Source organism: Antechinus flavipes, chromosome 2 (genome assembly GCF_016432865.1).
Source record: "Antechinus flavipes isolate AdamAnt ecotype Samford, QLD, Australia chromosome 2, AdamAnt_v2, whole genome shotgun sequence".
NCBI classification, from domain to species: domain Eukaryota; kingdom Metazoa; phylum Chordata; class Mammalia; order Dasyuromorphia; family Dasyuridae; genus Antechinus; species Antechinus flavipes.
In genome coordinates this window covers 469745418-469758848 of record NC_067399.1, presented here as the reverse complement: position 1 = coordinate 469758848, position 13431 = coordinate 469745418, and the positions used below count along the sequence as shown (strand labels likewise).

General features: G+C 38.5%; 1 protein-coding gene and 1 long non-coding RNA gene across 3 annotated transcripts in view; both read right to left on the bottom strand.

Annotated features, from left to right (window-relative positions):
* MVB12B (multivesicular body subunit 12B) overlaps positions 1–13431 on the bottom strand; it is a 290278-nt gene that overhangs the window by 72820 nt on the left and 204027 nt on the right. The gene's annotated exons all lie outside the window — the stretch shown is intronic.
* On the bottom strand, positions 10922–12262 carry LOC127550585 (uncharacterized). The gene is made up of 2 exons (XR_007950888.1): positions 12044–12262; positions 10922–11643 (listed from the first exon to the last, which is right to left on the bottom strand). It is a non-coding gene; the product is annotated as an uncharacterized LOC127550585 (long non-coding RNA).

Genomic DNA, 13431 nt, shown 5'->3' with positions numbered 1-13431 from the left:
TTTAAGAGAACTCTTGATGAAAAGCTGTCTTCCAATGCAGATGGTCACCTTCCCTGCAACTTAAAGTCTTAGAAAGTTACTGGGGGGGAGGCCACTAAGAGGTTAAGTGATTTGCCAAGAGATATACTAGCAGAAGTGTCCAAGGTAGGACTTGAACAGGGATCTCTCTGGTCCGAGTCCAGCTGTCTGGTGTCATGATACCATTCTGCTTTTCATCAGCAATGACTTAATACTAGCTTGGATTTATGCTTAAAGGGTATTTTTATATCCATTATTTAATTTTATCCTCGGAATAACTATGAGGCCATTAATGTAGGCATTTTTAGTCCCATTTCATGGAAAAAGAAACTGAGATCTTGGAGTGGTTTGGTGATGTGGTTAAGGTCCCAGAACTGGTGTTTGTACCAAAGTCTGGAGCTTCATACGTCCAGCCCTCTTTTCACTCTAGCAAGTTCCTGGGCCATATCCCATGTTGGCACTCAAAATGCTGGACAAACTGCAAACAATGCTTTTTGTTTCCCTTTTTCCTAGAAAGAAAAATTCCCCAAACAACAGAAATGACCAATGTTTACTCTGGCATCTGTCCATATTTTATTTCACCCCCTTCCAAAAACAGACTCATGTAAAGAATTCCTTTGATTGGGAAGGTGGGAAGGGTGAGGGGAGAAGGGAGGGAGTTAGTCCCTAATCCAATAGACTGCCGTGACATGACAAATAAGCCATAGGCTGACAGTGTCTCCAAGACATATTGTAGTTTACTTAGTCGTTTGGGCTTGCCATCTGTGCCATTCCAACAGGGGCTGTCTGCCCAGGCTGCTCAGAGAGCATTAGAGAAAGTCCACCAGTCCCTGGATGGTTCTGTAGGCTCAGCCAGTCATTAGTCAAGCTGCCTAATGAGAGGAAATGGAATTTGCCCCCCACCTCACCAGGAGCCCTTTCCCAGGGCCAAGGGCCTTTGCTCCACACAATGGGAGCAGATGACAGGTAACGGGCACGCGCAGCTTTAGTCTAATGATCCTTTGCACCACATTCAGCTTGCAACACTAAGGCAGACCCTGCACAAGCACTCAGTAGTTAGGGGAGAGCAGCGAATGATGTGACCTTGGGGGAGGAGAGCAAGTGATAGGAGGCTCTGCCTGCTACAGGAAACCTGCTACTTTAGTAGTCAAGGATATTTAGAGGGGGGCCAGTGAGCCAACGTTTAGCTTTAACAATGTGGACATTTTTATTTCTTTCCTATTCATTCATTTGTTCACTCAACATTTATGAAACTCATAGCCCTTTGCGACGTTAAAGTATCACCTATATCCAGCTGTCTACTGTGATTGTCCCCATGTGGGTTTGACAACTCCTTCTGCAAGAGGACTTCTTTGAGGATGGGGACTAAGTCCAAAGCAGGCTGCATGAGCCACTGGAAAGAGCACTGTGGATCCTGCAGTTTCCAAGGCTGCTTCTGAAGCCTGCTACTTGTGTGTTCTTGGGCTAGCCCCTTACCTTTCCTAGGCCTCAATTTCCTAATCTGCAGTATGAGAGAGGTGGGGGAGATGAGCCTTGAGTTCCCATCCAGATTTAGAGCTGTCATCCTCTAATCTAAACTTTCCCAGAAAAGTGCTTTGTACACAAAGTATATTGAGGTGTTTGTTGAGTAACTGAAAGGATAAATGCTCACTAAATGAAGCACGCTGAACTAAGAATTGCATGTGGGAGTGATACAAATATGGTTATACCTTTTATACAGCGAGCTGAGCCAATGACAATCCTCAGCAAAACTCAATGACTACGACTAACTCCACATACATACATAACATTTATATTTATATATAAGCATGCATATAGTATTTCACATATTAATAATATTTATATAGCACTGTGCCACAATACTGTGATGTCTTTTATAATGATCCCCATTTGATCTTCACAATGACGGTGGAAGTAGGTGGTGCTATTATCTTCATGTAACAGAAGAGGATTCAGAGCAGGTTAAGTGACTTGCTCAGAAGTGCTACACAAGCTAGTAGGGGTCTGAGGCAACATTTGAATTCAGGTTTTCTCCACCCTAGGCCCAAGACTCTGCACTCTACCATCTAGTGGCCTAATAAAAGCCAACAAGTACACAGAAGTTCAGTTTCCAAGGCTCTTTCATATTTATTACCACACTGGAGCCTTAGATCTGCCCTTTGAAGTAGGGCGTAAACATTTTTTTAATGAAAGAGGAAACTGAGGAAGCAAGTGGGGAAGCAAGATCCGGGGTCACAGATTATGTGACAGAACTGTAATTCAAACTGGGATCTGCTGACCCCAGGCTCCAGGTTCTCTCCAAGACACCCCAAGCTGATGCAAGAATTTGAGCAGCCCCTCATAAATCCGCCACCCTAATAGAAGCAGTGTGCTGAAACGTAAACAACACAGAACTCCAAGTCAGAGAAACAGATGCTGGCTCTGAAACTCAGCAGGCAAATCTCTGAACCCAAGTCTTCCCATCTATAAAAAGAGAGCAACAATCCTGGCACTTCTGGAGATATCCTAAACTTTTAAGTACCATAGAAATTATAATGAAATTTTGTTTTGACACCTTTGTAGCACAACTGGAGGACAATCCCAGACAATCCCACCTCCCCCCCCCAAAAAAAAAAAATCCACAAATAGTTGTTAGAAAGAGTGGATGAGATTCACTGACTTTTCAATCCAGAGAAACTAAATCCTGGTTTCTGACACTAACTTGTTCTGTGCAAGCAACTCATTTAATATCTGGGGCCTCAATTTCCTCATCTATAAAATGGATGAGGTAAACCAGATAACTTTCCAAGGCAGTTGTTCTTAACTTGGGTTCATGAACTTGCTTTTTAAAATATTTTAACAACTATTCCCAATATAATTGATTCCCTCAGTAATCCTGTGTATTTTATATTATGCACTGAAAAACATTCTGAGAAGGGATCCCTGACCCCCCAGATATGATGAATCTCTGCTTTAAGATTTTTTCTACTTTGAGACTTTTTTTTCTTACCTCTAAAAGGTCGATTATTCTCTAATTTTGGCTTTGGCCTATGTTATTTTTCGTATTTGTGACCTTGGGCAAACCATTTAATCACCTTGGCTTTCTTCAAATAAAAGGAGGGGGTTTGGATGAGGTTGTCTCTAAATTCTATGATGCTTATGGTATTAGCCATTTGCCACAACTGTGGTAATGTTTCTTAAAGGGCTGAATTCAATTAACTGGAGAATGCATTTGGTTGCCACATTTAAAATTTTAATTTTAAAAATTCAAGTAAAATATGGTTATAAGTCACAACCTACAGCTACATAAACTCTTGGTACAAGTATCTGGGGCACATGGAAAGGCTTTCAATAAGCATTTCACACAAAATTTAGGCACCAGACTCTTGAAGTAATTATTTTTTAATAATTCTTCTGAAGTCTCCCTTCCATGACCAACTTCAAAGATCCAACATTCTGCTAGCCAGAGTCTACAACTGACTGGGCAGTCCTTCAGTAAAGAAGGAATAAGTGGGGCTGGACTTTGGGAAAGGAATAAAGCCCCTAGGCACTACTTACTGGCAATGATGTGAACTAATCCTTTATGGGTCTTGGTTTCCTCAATTGTAAAATGAAAGAATTAAAAAAGATGCCTTCTAAGTCCTAACAATCTATGATTCTCTAATAATACTATTTGGAAGTAGCATGACATAGCAGATAGAGAGCTGTAAACAGTCAGGAAGACCTAGGCCCCAGGCCTCTGATATGTCCTGGTTATGTGGTCTTGGACAAATACCCCCCATAACTTTCTGAATATAAATTTTAAAGAATGTGTATCTACTTTGGTAGAAGAAATTCTGCACATAGAGCTTCCTACATCTTGAAATCATTGGTCTGAAAAAAAATTCAATAATAATTTAGATTTTTACCTATGAAATATGAGGAAGCTGAGGCAGAAGGAGCATTGGTTTGGGATTAAAGCCATGATTTGAGATTCAGCTGGGCTATTTTCTGCCCCTGCAATCTTAGGTTAATCAGCAATCTGAACCTCAGTTTTCTTAAACATAAAATGGGGAAAGAAGGTCTGATTAGATTATCTCTAATGCACAACACAAATCTAAGATGCTTCACAACTCTGTGAAGAGGATAATGCAAGTATTAGTGCCTCTATTGTTTTGATGAGGAATGCAAAGATCAGAAGAGTGACTAGAGTTTCAGTGCTGCCATTTAAATTCAGAATTTAAAACCAGAGATCAGAATAGACCTCATTTCCACAACTTTCCCTCCGATAATACTGCAGATCCTCTTTCTGCCAATTATCTGGAGGGAACAATAATAATAACTGACATATACACAGTGCTTTAAGGGGAGCAAAATACTTGACACACTTTATGACTACATTCTCTCTTTGTGCTCACAATAGCCTAGGAAACCAGTACTACAGTTGGCCAGTGGAAGTAGGTTTAAATTTGTCTCTGGTCCAGCAGCAAGAGCTTGGCTTCAACTTGGGTTTACCCTCTGCCTGGATGACCTTGTGAATATCCCCTAAATCTCCTTTGTTCTCAGTTTCTCCATTATACAAAACTTCACAACAACTTAGTTAATTCATTAAAACCAAGGTCCATCAGAAAGGTGCACAAACCTGTCATATAGCCCATCTATGATGTTGTTTCTGTGGAACTGTCTCCTGTAATATCATTTTGCCTAACATCATATTTTTGCTGAAACCAGTTAATGACATTAAGTGACAGATCCATAGCCAGCTGGAGTTGACTGATGTGATGGTTCATTTGGGTTTGGAATTTAGTTTTACATTTTACCACAACTGTAGAGTTAATTTACTCAACTTCTAGGACCCATGATTTTATCCATGTGAAAGTTTCCTTCATCCATTCTGATATTGGTCCCTTTAAGAGTTTCATGAGCGATTTTGGAGCCCTCCCACCACTACCTCCTCCACTAAAAATCATGTCCAGATGGCCAATCTGTCTGTGATGAACCTTTCCGTACTTAATTAGGCTGATCCTTAGATGACAAACAAGTAAGTTAACAACATTGGGGTCCAACCTCTATACCTTTCTAGCTAGGTAGAATATACAAGGACTTGTATTGTACTCTTAAAACATTTGAGAGCTCAGAATTACTTCCATTCTATAACCAGGCAACTGTACATTTGCCTTCAATGCCTGGAATTCACTCTTCCCTCACTTTTCCTCTTTTAATGCCTAGTTTCATTCAAGACTCAACTCATGTCTCCTGGGCAACTCATGGCCCAGGAGAACTCATTTTAATTCCTCTACTTGCTAGCGTTCCCTCTATCAGATTATCTGTTGTTATCTATTAGATATTATATTTGTCCAGTAGAATGTAAGTATCTTGAGAAGAGAAACTATTTTCAGTTTTGCCTTTCTATCCTTGGAGTCTAATATGATACCTTGAGCACAGAAGGTATCTGATAAGTGCTTACTGAATTAAACTGAATGTCAGTAGTGGAAGTTAACTCAAGTTAGCAACCCTTTACTAGTTTCAAAATACATGATTTTACTGTATGAATACTCTCATATGATACAGAAGGAAAAACTCTGAGATGTAAGTAGACTATGTATGACAGGGGTCTGTGAACCCCAAAGGGATCTGTAAGTAACTTTTAGGAAGTTGATGAATTGAATGGGAAATAAAAGGCATCTTTATTTTCATTAGTTTCTGAGTACAATTTAGGATTTAATTACTCAAAATATTATTCTTATAAGAGGTACTAGACTTTATCCAAATGTCAAAGGTGTCCATAACACAAAAATGATCAAGAACTCTTTTATCACCTCTATTTTTTCCGCTTTTGATAAAGTTTATCCTGGACCATAGACATACCAAAATCCCATCCTCCTCACCCCCAGCCAAGCTGTCCTCCATGTCTTCCAACGTGATAAAATTAGCCAGAGTTTGTCTCTGCTGGCACAACTGTGAATATTTAGCCCAGGGTCACCTCCATATCACAAGGAGAATAACATGAAAGGAGCTAAGTATTCTAAACTATCCAATAATATGCTTCCTCCCCTTATCTTCTTTAATTTCTAAGGTCACCTTTGAACTTGAAATAAGTTATTTTGAAACTTACGAAAGTTTGCTGATTCCACCCCCCCTCAGATTTCTCTCATTAGAGCCACAACAAAATGTATTTAGAAAAAAGAAAGCTGCCTCTTGGGCTTCGAATGTCTTTACCTTTTTGTGGATGTGTCACTGATTCACACCTAAAGGTGTAAATTAGACCTGATGGAAAGATTCAGATGCTGCAATTTACCAGGAACTCTCTCTGTAGCCACAGAAGTGTCAGGACCTTAGAAATACCCATTCCCTTACTGTGTCTAACAACAATAACAATCTTTTTGGGGGGAGAGGTTGTCTCATTTCACACTGGTCAAGTGGGTGGGGGACCAGAAAATGGCCATGATCCCAGGATTGTAGGAAATTAGGCATCCACGCACAGAGAAACAGACAAAAACAAGACACACTATTAATAAGCATTTATGCCAGGGGTCCTCAAACTTTTTAAGTAGGGGGCCAGTTCACTGTCCCTCAGACTGTTGGAGGGCTGGACTAGAGTTAAAACAAAAACTTTGTTTTGTGGGCTTTTAAATAAAGAAACTTCATAGCCCTGGGTGAGGGGAATAAACGTCCTCAGCTGCTGCATCTGGCCCACGGGCCGTAGTTTGAGGACCCTTATGCCATGCTTAGCTAGGTACTGGGGAAAGTAAAGGAAGGGCAGTGGTAATATAATGTTGAGAATACTGGTTCTATAGCCATAGAGACTGTTCATTACCAAGCACTGAATTAATCTGAAATTAAGTTACTTGGGTTTGGATCTCAGTCTTAGAACTTTCTGATGGTTCTGATCTCTTCTTCTCAGTTTTCCCTTAGTATTCCTCTTAGTATTTGTAAAATGTACATATCTATGTTCTGCTTAGAATAGATGATCTCTGGCCCTCTCTGCCTCTAACTTCTATCACATATGAAATCTAATTCTTTGGCTTCTTGTTCTAGTTCAATAATCTAATTTAAAAAATGAAGAAACAAACTCAAGGACATCAGGAACTAAGTCACATAAATAATGAGCATCAGAGCTGAGATTTGTACTTAGATCCTCTACTCAAATCTAGCCATCATCGCACTATGTTATTAATAATAAAAAAAAAAAAAGTTTAAAGTCCTTTGTACCTTAAGTACCTTAAATACTTCCAGCTATTAATAGGCTACATGTTTCTCTCAAGTACATTACATTTGCATGTGCAAATTGCTTCTAAATACCCTGAACCATTAATGGGATCACTAATTACATAATAATAATCACCCATTTCCACACAGATCAAACTTACATTTCAAAAATCAAAAAACAAACTCAGAGATATCAGATAACTCTCATAAGTCGCACAGCTAGTGAGCATCAGAGCTGATATTTGTACTCAGATCTTCAACTCTAAAATTTAGTCATCATCTCACTATATCAAGTTATCAATAAAAAGTTTAAAGTCCTTTGTACCTTAAGTGCTCCAGCCATTAATAGGCTACATGTTTCTCTCAGGTAAATTTCATTTGCATATGCAAATTGCCTCTAAATACCCTGAACCATTAATGTGATCACTAATTACATAATAATAGTCACCGATTTCCACACAGATCAAACTTACAGTTTTGTAGCTATTAGGGAAATTGTGCTTTGTAATTAAGATAATCCTCATTTCCAGATGCTAATTAACTATATAATAATTAGTCTCATTCGCTAATGCAAATTAAGGATTTTCATCCTTATTGGTAAAGGAATTTCCTCTTATCACTTAAGGCAAAGATAGCCCCAGAAATATTATCTCAAGTCTAGAAATACTTTTCCCCCTTTAAAGGTTAAAAGGTAAAATCCATTTTTATCAGTCTCATTTGTGAATGCAAATTAGGTCTGATTAATCAAGTCAAAGATAAATGTGCTAGTCTTATTACAGGACAGCATGTATGGTCTCCTCTGTTCATCTTGTTTCTTGTACCCTTACCTCAACACAGATAAACAGAGTTCACAGAACAACCACCATCTTCCAACCTGGCGCAATTTATCTCTATTCAAATGGAAATGTTGAGATGCTTGTGTCTTTTTTTTTTTTCTTAATGTATCTTTTTTTGGTTGTTGTTTGGTCTTTAAAGCAGCACAGAGGGAACTTAAAATAACAGCGCCTTAATTTTCGAAAAGATGGGAATGAGCTGTTGCTGGGCAAGAGATAGTATGGTATGCATGTGTGTATGTGCGTGTGTGCGGAAAATATGGACGAAAAACGGAAAACCATCTTTGCTTGGATTATTAAGTTTTCTGTGCTCCAAACAGAATGTAAACTGGCACCTCGCACGGTGACTAATGAGGGCTGCCCGTGCAGTAACAGAAGGAGCTGACAGCCAGCAAGGCCTAGTTGGCAGGCTCCAACTTGGGCCGGGGCGCATTCATCATCCACTAAACCAATCCACCAATTCCGCACCACCATTTGTCATTAATTATGCTAATCAGCACACCATTACTCTCTGATGACACTGGAGCTGTTGTTCGCTGGTTATAGCTTTTCAAATGCACAACTTATTGTGCATGCAAGGCCTGTGCATATATTAGCCTACAGGGAAGAAATGTCCAATTATGAAAAGAAGAAATTTGCTATTATCTTTTTATAACAAACCAATTTAGTAATTAGAAAAGTCTCTGAACTCATAAGGTTTTTTTTTTACCCCTTTCCTTAAATTTTTTTTTTTTTTTTTGCTCTGCAATAATATTTTTCTGAGGGTAATGAGTAGCTGCTGGATGTAGTGTCAGAAGGCCTAACCTTTCTGTGCCTCAGTTTCTTCATCTGAAAAATGAAGGGGATATATAGAATGCTCTCCAAAGCCATTTTTGAGCCTTCCCTGTTTCTGTGAAATGTTAGCTCCTGGATGCTGGGAACATATTTTGCAAGAAAGGCCTGTGTAGTCCACAAAGATGGTTCCTTCCTCTCTCCATTTTGAATATGCAGGTTCATGCTGTAGTATAAATTCCAGTCACTCTGAATTCCTGCAAGATGAAAGTATACTCATGTGACCTTTTGCTGTTCACTGATGGCAGATCTAAGCTGTTCACATAATGATGCCAGACTGTATGCACCTTATCCAGCAGATGCTTACACAACGAACAGCAACAGTCTCCTTTAACCCCTTATGTGCCTAAAGAGAATTAAGGCTATAGGAAGGTTGTCTCAAATGACCACTGTGACAGCCATTGAGGTGCTTCTGAATCAATTCGGAGGGAACACTTTTTGCTTGGTCCTATAGAATAGAGAGGACTCTGAGAGAGCTCTAAAAAGGCTTATAAAGACATAGAAGAGTAGACTCAAAACCTGGAAATGACCCTACAATCCAAGTCTCCATCCTATCCTCATTTTACAGATGAGGAAACTGAGTCTCAGGGAGGTAAACTGACTTTGCTCAATGTAATTCAGGTGGTTAACTAGCAGAGAGCTAAAACTTAAAAGCCAGGTCATCTAACTACCAAACCAGAGTTCTTTCTATTAAATAACTTTTTCTTAGCATCATAGGATGTTAAAGGCAGAAAGATCTTTAAAGATCATCTAGTCCAAAGCTTCTTAAACTGTGGGCCATGACCCCATGAGGGGTCATGTAACTGAAAGTAGGGGTTGGGAAAAATTTGGCAATAATAAAAGATTTCTGAACACAATGACCAAAAATTAATTCAAGATTAAACCTGTAGTGAATCTGAGGTATTTCAGGCAGGGCTTGTCTATGGTGCATCATGTGATTTCACTACTGCCTTGGTTCTGAATATGTACATGCACAAATGCTGTAAACACATTGGCTCAGATTTGAGATGGAGGTACATAAAAATTTCTCAGGTGAAAAGGGATAATAAATGGGAAAAAGTTTAAGAAGCCCTGACAAGTCAAGTCCCTGAATGTTACAGATAAGGAAACTGAGACCCAGAGAGTGTAAATAATTTGCCTGGGGTGAAAAATAACAGAGACGGGATTCAAACACAGGTCCACTGGTTCCCATTCTAGTTCTATTTTTACTGTACCTCAGAGGATGTCCCTCTTAAAAGTCATCTACCAGAGCCTGGAGAAAAATCATGTTGTTTAAGGTGGTCTACTACAAGCATTCATTAAAGTGCCTGCTGTCTGCCAGTTCAGTGTACTGTGACAGGGATACAAAGACAAAAAAGGCATCCAAAGTCTCTCACTCTCAAGGGCCTCACAAAGTAAAGAGAGTTTGGCACACAGAACTTTATGGCTGGAAGATTCCTGGGGTCTCATCCAGTCTGGCTCTCTCATTTTACTAGAGCAATGATTTGGTATGTTGTACAACTAACATGAATATCTGGGGCTTGAACCCAAGTCTTCTGAGTCTTTTGACTTCCAGAGCAATAGCTCTTCCTATATTATGCTTCTTCAACAAAGAGAATAGGGATAGAAAACCAGGTAAGGCCCAGCACAGAAGAGGACAAAGGCAAGGGAGGGTTTAGACAGTGTTGGGCGGCTCCCCCCCATCTCCAAGGGTGTCCGCAGGATTAGTCTTTAGACCAACTGATTACGGGGCTCTTCCAAGTTGTTGTCCTCAGTCCGAATCTCTACTACTAGTTTTCAAAGCTTAGCCTGTATTAAGAGCTCATTAATATCATCAGAGTAAATGGGCCTATTAAAACATCTTTAAGCAATATCTGAACATAAATCTCCCTAAACTATATTTAATGACTGTACTTAAGATACATTATATGCAAGTCTTAATGAGACATTAGATAGCATTTTGAAGATTAAAATTAGAGAGTCCATATAAAGTCTGTCCACTTAATGTAGCCTTAAGCTATACTGATGAAAAGCATTACAACCAAATTATTACTGCATTAGAACAAATATTTTCTAATCATTTCTGACATACATTTTCTCTTTTACATCATTTTAATATACACAAAAATATATTCCAAGTGAACAAGATGAGGTATAAGGTCTCCAAGCTTTTGAAGTGCTCTGTGATTTAAATTAAATGCAGTTTTTTGGCTAGTTCTATGTGTGCTAAGAATGCTCAAGGCCATGAGTCATTTTTCTACATGTTCTGTTTAATTGAAAACCTTAATTTATCACTCTAGTAAGGCCAATACATTTATCTTGCTATTAAACTTTTCAAAGAACTAGCTAGATAAATAATACAGCTTAACAACAAAAAAGTTATATAGGCCATTTCTAACAATAAAAATTTCATTTTCCATGTAATAACGTTAACAAATGCTTCTTAGTGCCTACTGTATACACAAAGTGATAAAACAGAATCTCTGCCTTCTCGAAGCTTAGTATTTTAAGAGAATAGGATATATATCACATAAAGTTAATAGATATATTAAAATGTAAAAAGGAGTAAAGGGCCAGGTCAAGTAGGTACTGGGTATAGCAAAGTTATTACTAACTGAAAGGGACAGAGGGTAAAGAATAGGCAAAGTTTTTTGGAAGAGTTAAGCTTAAAGGAATGCATAAGATGAACAAGTGCCACAAAGCAGAAAAAGGTAAGCTTCTGAGAACTGAGAGCTCCAACTCGACCTGGGATTCCATGTCTCTCCCTCTGTGGGTGGCACAAACACACTGCATGCATCAAGTGCAATCAGCGTTTCTGGGAATAAGATAGAAGAATGTGTTACTCCACCGGGGTTGGATAAACAGAGCTCTTTAAACAAACCCAAATCTTTTTCAGGTCTATTCAAATAAAAAGCAAGTGCATGCAATGCTAGCAGAATAGAAAATGTAGGTATTTAAGAGCACAGGATTGCAAGATATAGGGGTACAAACCTATATTTATAGATATGTTTCTGGGGGCTTTTCCCCAAATAAAAATTCTGTTGCTCTCCTCTTCCCATACCTCATCACGGCAAGGAGGTGACCCTAAGTTTCTGAAGACACTTACTTAGTGGAACACAAATAGAGAAACTTGTGAAAACTGTGTCTGCTGTGACTAGGAGACTGGCAAGGAGATAAATCATTTTAGTCTCGCCACCTCACAAAATATAGTTTACCAAGATGCAAAGGAGTCAGGATTGGTCTTGGGAGGGAAGCACCTCCCTCCTTCCCTTGTTGAAATCAAAGCTCTCAGGAAGTCCTGAAGTAAGATATAAAGGCAGATACCCAAACGGAGGCTACCAAAACCAAGGCATCTGTGGTTGTCTTCTGAAAACAAATCAGAGAGCATAGAGTTAAACCCCAGAAATACTCTTCAAAAAACTCCTATTGTATTTGATATATTGTTGACAATGTTGAAAAGGAAAATATGATTCTTTTGAGTCTCTGCTGAACAGAATAATCCTTTCTCTGTCGCTGCTTCTAAGGGTGGCTGTTACCACCAAAGTAGGATCAAGATCACAGACTCACAGAACTGAGAATTGGATGAGACTAGTTCATAAAATATGGGATTATTTCACAAACCCTGAAGAGAGAAGGGACTTGTTGGGGGTCACAAAAGTAGCAAGTGGAAGTGCCCAGGCTCAAATCAAGGTCCTTTTATGACTCCAAACCCAATGCTTTTTACATTAACTATTTCAGGACATCGGTTATCTGGCTTTTCAATGGTCCCAATGAGTACAGACAAATAAAACACCATGAAGACAACTATTACTGGTCCTGATACAAAGAGTAAAGTAGGAGAAATTCAACAAAAATATTAACAATTCTGATACACACATGTATATGTGTGTATATGTGTATATAGATATAGATATTACACAATGCACATTACATCTATATGAACACATAAATATTCAAAAACACACAATACACATATAGATATTGCATACATGCACATTTTATATATACATCCATAAATATTTTGAAAGACACACACATATACACACACACCACATATATAGGTATTATACACCTATATGTGTGGTATATATACACACACAAATATTTTAAAAGGCACACATATATACATACAACACACATATAGATATTACACATGCACATTTTATATATATTTTATTAATATTTTAAATACATATAAATATTTTAAAAGACACACACATAATACAACACATATATAGATATTACACACATGCACATTATACATATACACACACACACACATACACACAAATATTTTAAAAGACACACACATAAATAATTATATTTATACACAGACACCCTGATATTTGATGACTTCAAAACCAAGGTGCTCAGAGTTCTAAGATCACATCTTGGGCCTCAGCCGCCTAACACTTCATATCTCACTACCAGCTGAATTATCGATGGAGAGAATGTTATATTAAAAAGGACAAGGACAAAACCAGATTAATGTCATGCTGGGGACAAGAGCAAGCAAGATCTGATGTGACACCAGAATAAGGTACTTCTGGATAAATTGACAATGTAGGTGATATTAAAAAAAACAAATCGCTATCAAAGTCTC